At 36.9% G+C, this 10,889-nt stretch overlaps 1 pseudogene; it reads right to left on the reverse strand.

Moving 5' to 3' along the window:
- Positions 1 to 1,217: 1,217 nt before the first annotated feature.
- Positions 1,218 to 2,938, reverse strand: LOC114632290 (annotated as a pseudogene).
- Positions 2,939 to 10,889: the final 7,951 nt, after the last annotated feature.

Consider the following 10,889-nt stretch of genomic DNA (forward strand, 5'->3'; position numbering starts at 1 on the left):
AGAAGCATATATAGACACAGAACAACAGAAGACAGGTTCACACACACAGAAAATACCATAGTTTCACAAAATACAGAAGCCATAATATATATGCAAAAGGCATGTTAGGCCATATTTATTCGGGTAAAAAAGGCATTCCTGTCAGAATGACCTAAGACAGGATCAGTCTTGTTAATGAAATAAAAAAGGGGGAGAGGCAGAGAGCCTTTGGAGCTGCTTTACAAGAATCTGACATGGTTCAAGCACAAGGAAATGGGCTGTTTGGCAGGAGTATAAAATTGGCCAAGGACATGGAAAAAGGCTTCAGGCAGAAATCGGACATTAGACTAGAACAATGAAGTAATTTCAGGCAGGAATATAAATATTAGGCTAGAACAAGAGGTATGCTTTAGACAGGAAAATGACTTTGGACTAGGACAGGGAAGTAGGCTCAGATACTTTCGTCATCCTAATCATGGGAGTGGTCACATAATTGGGTTTGATGCCTTGCTTTTTCTTTGACTATTTGTGTTTATTGCCTTTCTTGTTTCTTGACTATTTGCATCTAGAACTGACCTTAATACATACATGTCATTAAAATTGTGTAAAAGCATAAAGGAGGAGGGGGGATGGGATAGGGGGTCCTAGGGAGGGGAATTGGGGAAGGGGGATGACATCTATATTATAAATAAATAAAATATGCAATAACAAAGAATGCTATGGAAAATGTAAGGAAAAAAGATGATATCTGGTGAATTTAATCTAACTCCTTTTTTTTAAATTTTGAACTTTAAACAAAATTTTATTACACAAATGTTGTCACATAATTGGATACTTCTCTACTTTGTACACAATCATTCCCAACCTCCACAGAAAGGCTGCTTCTGAACTTCCCATGTGGTGACACAGCGCTACAGTCCTGATGCTAACAGAACAGTAGAGATGCCTCAGTGATTTAAGTTGAAAGCAGGACACTGGTCTATGGCTCTTGCACCCAGCATCAGGAATGTACAAATGTCTTTATTCAAAAATACAAAATAAATTATCTGTAGGCATGGACAATGACAGCAGTAAACCATTATGTATTGTCAAAGGAAACCAGTAACTGATGGTTACAGTGATCAGCCAGCCTTCTCTTCAGTCATTTTCTTCAAGTGAATTCTCTGAAGTTATTGGTGAAGAACCTGCCTTGAGCTTCTTGTCACAGTTCACTGATAAGGGCAAAGCACTATTCTAGGTTAGAACACGCCACCTCCCATACCCCCTCCCATTCTACCCATTGCACCAATCTCAGGGTCCTTCTCTTCTTTAGGAATTTCTGTCACTACAGTTTCAGCTGTAGTTAGCAAGGAGGTCACCTCAACAGCATCCAGTAAAGCAGTTCTTACAACTTTTGTTGGATCAATGATTCCATTTTCCATGCCATGTACACAAAATCTCCAATCATGGCATCATAACCAACTTCTGAGGAACTTTGCAGAATTTTCTCAACTATTAAAGATCCTTCAACCTGCATTCTTAGCAATCGTCATTGCAGGAATTTTAAGTGCTCTGTTAATAATTTCTATACCTATTTTCTGATCTTCATTACCAGGCTTTAATGAATCCAAGCTGGGATGCACCGAAGCAGAGCGCAGCCTCCTCCTAGAACAATGCCTTCCTCAACAGCTGCTCTTGTAGCATTGAGAGCATCTGTAACTCTGTCTTTCTTCTCATTCACTTCAACACCACTTGTCCCTCCAACCTTCAACACAGCTACTCCATCAGAAAGTTTAGCAAGTCGCTCATTCAGCTTTTCCTTTTAATATTCACTAGTTGTGATATCTAGCTGTTCAATGATTTCTTGAATCCATTTTTCAATATGAGCTTTGTCACCTTTCCCTTTCAAAAGCATGGCATCATCTTTGGTGACAATGACCTCTCCAACTTTTCCTAAGTCATGAGCTTGAACATCTTCAAGATTTAGATTCAACCCCTCTTCTCCAAACACCGCACCACCAGTAGCAATACGCTTATCTTTAAGCTGGTTCTTCCTGTTGTCCCCAAACCCTGAAGCTTTGACTGCTACAGCCTGAAGATCAACTTTTAGCCTGTTCAAAACCAGTGTGCTTAGAGCTTCTCCGTCAACATCTTCAGCAATTATGACCAAAGGCTTCCGGTGAGCATTAGTTATTTCAAGAGCAGGTACAATGGACTGAACACTAGAAATTTTCTTTCCACTCAACAAAACATAGGCATCTTGGAATTCACATTTTTGACCTTTTGATGTGTTAATAAAATACGGGGAAATACATCCTCTATCAAACTTCATGCCTTCAATAATTTCTAGTTCATCGTTCATGGTTTTTCCATCCTTCACTGTGATGACACCCTTTCTTCCAACTCTTTTCATTGGATCAGAAATGATGTTACCAATATCTTTGTCTCCATTTGCAGAAATTGTAGCAACCTGAGCAATTTCTTCAGGGGTTGTCACAGGTTTAGATTGTTTCTTAAGTTCAGCAGTTACAGCATCGACAGCCAACATCACACCTCTCCGGATTTCCACTGGATTGGCCCCTTTGCTGATCTTCTTAAAGCCCTCCTTGGCAATAGATTGTGCCAGAACAGTGGCAGTGGTGGTGCCATCCCCAGCCTCTTCGTCTGTGTTATTGGCAATATCTTGAACAAGTTTAGCTCCAATATTTTTGCCTTTATCCTTTAAATCAATTGACTTTGCGACAGTGACCCTATCTTTTGTTACTTTGGGACTTCCCCAACTCTGTTCAATAATCACTGTTCTTCCCTTTGGCCTCATTGTAACAGCTACAGCATCGGCTAAAAGGTCTACAACTTGAAGCACTAAGACTCGAGCATCTGCACCAAATTTTACATCTTTGGCATAGGACCGAATGAGATGAGGAGCCAGTGCCCGTGACACTGGTCTCATCTGGCGAAGGACTGTGGGTAGTCGAAGCATTTCTAAGTGGCCTCAGCCCGGAGGCCTCAGCCCTCTCCACCCGCCGCCATACGCTGGTTCCTGGGTCGCACTCAGTTCTCTTAATCGAACTCCTTAAAACAAACAAACAAACAAACAAACAAACAAAAAACAACAACAGAAAAAAAATAGTGAAAACAAAAAACGCATGTAAGGCCTTCTGAGGCAAAGCATCTAAAAAGATGTCCTTAAATTCATTTTGTATTGGGCAAAAGCTGCTGGGAATGGAGCCTACCGTTAGAAAATCTTTGTTTGCCCAGTGAGACTCCATTATAGAATCAACTTATTTGCAAGTGCTTAGCCATTGGATATAGCTTCTGTATATAAAATGGGGGTTGTTTAATTCTCTTCTCATCTCTAGGACTCTATCAGTTACAGACACCTGCAGGTCCTGTATATGCTGCTATAGTCGCTGTGAGTTCATCTGCACATCATTCCCTCTCTTTATCAAGATGGTGTCCTCCCTCCTTTCTGGCTCTTCCATTCTTTCTCCCTCCTCTTCAAGAAGGTTCCCTAAACTGTAATGGGAAGGACTTGACAGAAATATCTCATTCAGGACTGAGTGTTTCAAACTTCCATCACTTCCTGCATAATGTTTGGTTGTGGATCTCTGTCTTTGTCCACAACTATATTCATTTCTCTGTTGCATTCAGATTGTACAGAAAAGACAATGCAAGTGGAGTGATGTTGAGAATACAATCTATTAAGTTGATGGAGTTTAGAATACCTAAGAAACATACTCATAAGGATGACTCTGAAAGCATTTCCAGAGGGGTTTGATCATGAAGGAAAAAACAAAATAAACAAACATCACACAGCTTGAATACAACTAATATCATCCTATGTATTCCATGAACCAATATAATAATAATAATAGTAACTTCCTGGTTTGTGACTATGAACACAATGTGACACAGCACCTCATGCTCATGTGCTGAGGCAATTCCTCCACAATAGACTCTGTCTTCTACATCCATGAGCCTAAATAAACTTTTTTTTCTTAAACTACAACAAGAAAAGTACACATTAAATACCCTTAAAGAGTCAGATAATGAAAACAATTTTTTCTGCTGAATTCAATTTTATTCTGCTTCTGTAAGATGAAACATTAGCTTACTCCTGATAGGAAAAATAATAACCAACATCATACTAATTCCTAAAACAAGCATGTTTGCTTTATATGGAGTGAACAGAATGGGCAAATCATCATGAATAATACAATAATGCACGATTTTTTACAGGAGGAGATGGAAGGTCAGTGTAGACACTTATAGATTAGAAAAGGTAAAGTGGAAGGAGCTATGTTCATAGAATTTAATGACACAAAATATCAGAATACAATGCAAATGCCATTTAATCTAAAACATTTGTACATATGAGTATAATCAAGCTTCAGCAAAAAAAGCAGAATGAAGGACTTAAACAGGAGGACTAAAGTTTGAAGAGAGATCGGATGCGGTAAACATGATTAGAGTACTACGTCTAAGCTGTAATATACAAACCTCAAATGGTAAAAAATGTGAGACATTATTGCAAAGACATGATTATGACTTAATAAAAGCTTAATGACCAATCTCTGAGTTACCAGCAGACTAATTATCATCCACAGTTATTTATGAAAAAATAAAAGTGGTCACATAAGTAATTAAGTAATATATTCATTGGTCTCTATCATTCAGTAATCTTCAGAGCAATAGTAATAAACTGCTACTCACAGTTTGCTATGCATTACAACCTTAATGATATAATTGATTTACTACAACAATTTAGAAGTTTTTATTAGTATAATGACTCTCAAAGAAAATAAAGTAATCTAAATTGTTGAATTAAATTCTGTGTCACTGAGTAATGTTTACTAGTTTAAATAAATATCATTGGTAATTATTTGATTTTTGTCTTAAAGGATATTGGAGAATTACTTATTCTACTGGTTTCCAAAGAATGTGTTTGAATTAGACATTGCAGGCATAAATATATGGTAACAATCAAATCTTACTCTTCTATTTTAATAAAACTACGTCTCTGATTAAAATACTCAAGATACCTATACTAGTCACCATTTTTTTCAAATGCAAAGTTCTAGTGTGAAGCATATTTGAATCCTACATATCCATTGGTGTGTCTAATATTCCAGGGCCAGTGAATTACACCACCTGTGTATGTTTACTCAAAAAAAACCTTAAATATTCACTGCAGTGAGAGTGCCTATGACAGCTTCAGAAATGTATCAGTCAAATGTTCTCACAACTAGCTGATACAGATATACATGGTATTCTTCTGATTTTCAGTACATTTGTGTCTTAGAATTTACTTGAGTAGACACTGTCCAGCCAGAAGAAAATTGAAGGTACTTACAAGTAAATGTTCCATGAGATATAAAACATATCTGATATCATAGTCTCAATATGATATGTCCATATGAGCTCATGAGCTGATGTTCTCATCTCTAGCTGATGGTGCTATTCTGGTTGGTGATAGAAATCTCTGGAATTAATATTTCCTAGTTTGAACAAATATCAATAATAATTTATTTAATAATCTCTTAGGTGCCAGGGAAGTGGAAACTTAAGGGTTCTTTCGAAAGTCAGTTGTGGTGGATGGTGTTTTGCTGGAACAAACACGTGAAGGAGTGTTTTCCTGAAACTGACACAAGTGAAAGTACATTTTGTTGAAGCAACCAAAGGTGAAAGCATGCTCCGCTAAAGCAAGGAAGTGAAAGGACACATGATGAAGGATTCCTTGTTAACGACATGCATGCATTGGTCTTCCTTACATTGTGTAGTTGAGCTGCATTTGTAGTGACCTCACATAGAGAAATACAATTATCTGAGCAACATCCAGGAACCACCTGAGTGTTTTTACCAATTTGCAACCCCACTAGCAATGGAGGAGGGTTCCACTTTTCCAGATGCTTGCCAGCATGTGCTGTCACCTGAGGTGACATTCTGATTGGTGTAAGGTGGAATCTCAGAGTTGTTTTGATTTGTATTTCCCTGATGACTAAAGACTTTGAACATTTCTTTAAGTGATTCTCAGCCATTCAAAATACCTCTGTTGTGAATTCTCTGCTTAATTCTGTATCTTATTTTTTGGTTGGGTTGTTTGTTTTCTTGGTGATTAGCTTCTTGAGTTCTTTATATATTTTGGATATTAGCCCTCTATCAGATGTGGGGTTAGTGAAGACTTTTTCCCAATCAGTAGGTTGCCAATTTTTCCTATTGGCTATGTCCTTTGCCTTACAGAAGCAATCCAGTTTCATGAGGTCCCATTTATCACTTCTTTTTTAATTAATTGATTATTTTATTTACATTTCAAATATTGTCCCATCCCCAGTCTTCTCTCTGCAAGCCACCTCATCCCACACCCTCACCCTGCTTATATGAGGGTTCTCCTCCACCAACCCACCCACTCCCACCTTACCCCTCTCACATTCCCCTATGCTATGGCAACACCCCCCCACACACACAGGACTAAGAGTCTCTTCTTCCATTTATCACTTCTTGATCTTAGAGTCTGAGGAATTGAAGTTCTGTTTAGGAAATTCCCCCCTGTGCCAATGAGTTTAAGGCTCTTTCCTACTTTCTTTTCTACTACATTCAGTATATCTTGTACTAACCACTAATTGGATACTAGCCAAAAATTTCCCAGGATACAATCCATAGAACTCAAGAAGGCTAACAAGCTGAATAACCCAAATGTGAATGCCTCAATCCCACTTGGGAGGAAGAGAAAAACAATCACAGAAGGGGAGAAGGGAGGGACGGACCTGGGTGGGAAAGGTGACAGGGAGGGGAAAAGGAGAATGTGATCAGGTCTTGGGGGACAGGAACAGGGCTGAAGCCCTGAGGGCCAGAAGAAAGAATCTAAACAGGAAACAGGAGGTTGGGGGACCCTCTAGACTGTACCAGAGACCTTGGAGGTGAGTCTCAGGACTCAAAGGGAGGAACCTTAGATGAAATTCCCTACCGTGGGAATAGCGAATTTAGAGCCCACCTCCAGTAGAAAGACAGGGCATCAAGTGGAGGAATGAGGCTGCCATTCCATTTACAAAAACTCTGACCTAAAATTGTTCCTGTCTGTAAGAACTGGAGGAGCAAAAATGGAGAAGAACCTGTGGAAAAGGAGGTCCAGTGACATGCCCAAATTGGGATCCAGCTCAGGAGGAGGCCCCAAAACCTGACACTATTACTGGTGCTAAGGTATATTTACAAACAGAGGCCTATCATGTCTGCCCAAAAAGCAGCTGAAAGAGTCAGATGCAGATATTTGCACACAATCAATGGACAGAAGCTAGTAACACCTGTGGTTGAATTCACGAAAAGCTGGAAGAAGCAGAAGAGAAGGGTGACCCTACAGGAAGCCTTGCAGTCTTACCTAACATAGTTCCAGACACTGAGCCATGAACCAGGCAGCATATGCCAGCTGATATGAGACACACCCCCAAATACATATACAGCAGAGGACTACTGGATCTGAACTCAGTCAAAGAAGATGGACCTAACCCTCAAGAGACTTGAGGCCTCAGGGATTGGGGAGGTGTGGTAGGGTGAGGGTGGGAAGTGGAGACATCCTCTTGGAGATGGAGGGAGGAGGTGTGGGATGTGGAACAGTTGGAGAGTGGACCAGAAGGTGCATATAGCCTGGATTGTAAAAAAAAAAAAAAAAAGATTAAAGAATAAATAAAAAAAAGTAGGCTTGAAAAATTAGAGTCCAGGTTTATTTAAACTCCAACTCATGGAAAAATCAGTTGGAACTTACTGGATCCAATAAAACATGGCATAATACATGTTAGAGGATCTGAATAAATGCAATAAAGACCATCTCACCCCAAGGAAGGTAGTATCATCATAATGTAGAATATACTTAATCACTTGGCCATAATACAATACAAAAATACAAAGAATTTTCTATGTCAAGATATAAATTATGTTTAAATAATAGATTTTCTACCTAGGATAGGACTTCAATTGTTACAACAAAGTGAATGCTGAAATTATTTGCATTGGTTTAGAAAATTTGTTTAACAAGAAGGGATGCAATGTAAACAAATGATTTTTTTCTGACTAGTGGTAGAAGTGTAAATGAAGAACTTAGAGATGTAGAAATGTTAGGATAGATATACAAATTAGAAGAATTGAAGAATGCAGTTTTCTACAGAAGAGTTCAGTAAATGCATGTCTATCATGGGTACTAAGAGGCTATGATTTTGGAGTACTAGCATCAATCAGAAATGCATTAGTGACATTCAACAACAGATTGATGTTGAAGTCTGGAAAACAGTTGGAGAACTTCCATTGGTTGTATTAATAGGGATAAGTTAGCTTGAAAATTGTAGAATCCCAGTAATAGTTAGGACTATGAAAAATCATAATAATCCAGAAGTCTACATTTGCTTCAACTCTAAGGATAGAGGCAGAGCTCTGGGTAGATGCAAGTGCAGTGAAGAGATTATGAATATAATCTGAGTTTCTGAGTAAAAAGACATAAGCCAGTAGAACTAGTATTTATTAATATTTCTAATCAGGAAAATACAAAAGAAGAACAGGAGGTTGATGGTTATTACTTGTTGTATAAAAATGTATATCCCTGGATCAATAATATATAGTCCTGGTTAAATTTAGTCAAGAACTCTTTGACTGAATAAGAGGTATCTTGAAGTTTAAATAGAAAGAAACATTTAAAATATAAACAATGTTGCTTCCACTAGTCCCTACAATAGAAATTTCTGTCTCTTAAACACATGACATATCCACATAAAAATTAAAAATAAATAGACTTTATAGACATTGAGGAACACAATGTATGATATTATTCAAGAATAACTCATAGAAGCCAAATATATCAGACTGAGCCACAATTAGAATAACAGTCTACCTAAATTTCTGAGTTTAGGAAAAACAAACAACAAATACATTGAAATAAATACAGTACATTTATGAGGCTATACTTCTCTAATTTCCAAAGAGTTCAGTTAATAAAATTGTTCATATTTGTTTGTTACATCACTCACAATATAAAAACATAGCTTTCTGCCATTTGATTTGATTTGATTTGATATAGAAAGCATGCCACTCTAGTCTCCTGATTCCTAGGGCATTCCAGTGGTTATTTTGTTCAAATGTCAGAACGTTATTAGAATCTAAATTCTTGCCATTTCATCACCTTCCACATTTAGTTATTACACTGAGGTAATATCTGACTTCTACTGCTATACAAAGTTTAGCCCAACTTGCTCCAACTTAAGAGCAAAGAGTAAAGAGTAGAAGACAGTGGAGCCCTGTGCTAGGATTAAAGGCCTGAAAGGTGGAATGTTGGGTACTTTTCTTATTGTAATGACAAGAATACTTACGAAAGCTCTTGAGAAAGTACAAGTCCATTTTGGCTGGTGATTTCTTATCAGCGATTGTCTGTTATGAGTCATTAAGGTACCTGTTACCTAATCTAGAAAATAGCAAAGCAGGAGAGAAATGAATGTTGCTGCTCAATTGGCCTTCTCCAACCACAATGTTCTAGTATTCCTGAGGACCTTAAAGTTTAATTTCATCTCATAAAGGAAAAATTACATAATACATTACACAAATGTCTAAGAGTTCTGGCATTTCTGGTTACCTAATCTCCCCAGGAGAAACAGCAAGTAACCAAGTTCTTCATAGGTGGGAAATGAAATAGAATAGTCCTATATCTAGATCTTCCCAATCAAGGCATTTGTCTTATAAGTAAAATAATGGGATGGTGTGTCTTTTATATGGGCTATTAGAACAGGAATTCCAACAAGTATATTAGTTGAAGGATTAGCTCTCTTTATTTTAACATAGCAAAATAAAACTCAGAGAATATCATCATTGAGTATAGGATAGGCATTCCATCACTTTATATTAAATTTATCTGTTCTCCATTGAGATGGACTCTTCTAAAGTAGTCTGTATGATTATTATGATTATTATAATTAACTGTTCATATACTATCATGAATGTTTATACCAATTATGTTATTTCACTGCATTCTAAAAAAGAATCAAAAATATGATATATATCTTTTAATATTTTAAAGGCAAAATATTTTATCTCAAATAACAACAATTAAATATAAAATATTGTTTGAGGTCACATTCTGTATTGATTTTACTTATTGCCAGACACATTATGCGCTGTTGTTTGATTAAAAATGATCTGCTAATAAGATTAAATCAGAGGCAAGCCAGTCTGTTCTCATTACAATATTACCTCCCCATAATGAATAGCATGATAGATGCCTGGAAAGAATTGGATAGCTCTCAAACTGCAGATAGTACATTCTGGACATTTTGTGAGGAATAAAAATAAAGCGTCCAGTCCATTCAGCATTCTATTCAGCAATTTTGATTTGGTTCCTTTTGAAGTACAAGATCAGAAGTGTTTCTTCCTCAGAGGATGATAGACTGCTCCTAAAAGATGCGCAGAGTTTTCTCTTTATCTTTTCCATGCAATATGTTCATTCCTAAGTCATTTTGGAAGTACTTAACTTTCCTTCCTTAATTATATTATGTTCATATGAATGAGTTAACTTTTCTTACCTATTTCTGTATAAGATATGTGGCTTACACCTGCAGATGGATAAAAAAAATTTAGTGATCTGTAACTAAACTTTGTTTCATTTATTTACTGATATATGTATCTATTTATTTATTAAGAACAAAATTTAAAAACATTTTGAAGTAATGGTAGTTCTAGTACATACAATGAAGTAATAATATATATTCATTTATTTGCAGTTTTGACTTCATTAGAAGACACATCACAGAGAAAATCAAAATTTGGTTTTTTGGTCTAATCTCAAATCTTCAAAGTTTCCTCAAATAAACCATGTTAATTCACTCTCTCTCCTATCAAAACACAAATACACACACACACACACACACACACACACACACACACTTAAACATATGATGAAATTT

The sequence above is a fragment of the Grammomys surdaster genome, unplaced genomic scaffold (assembly GCF_004785775.1).
Source record: "Grammomys surdaster isolate TR1022 unplaced genomic scaffold, NIH_TR_1.0 372, whole genome shotgun sequence".
Lineage (NCBI taxonomy): Eukaryota > Metazoa > Chordata > Mammalia > Rodentia > Muridae > Grammomys > Grammomys surdaster.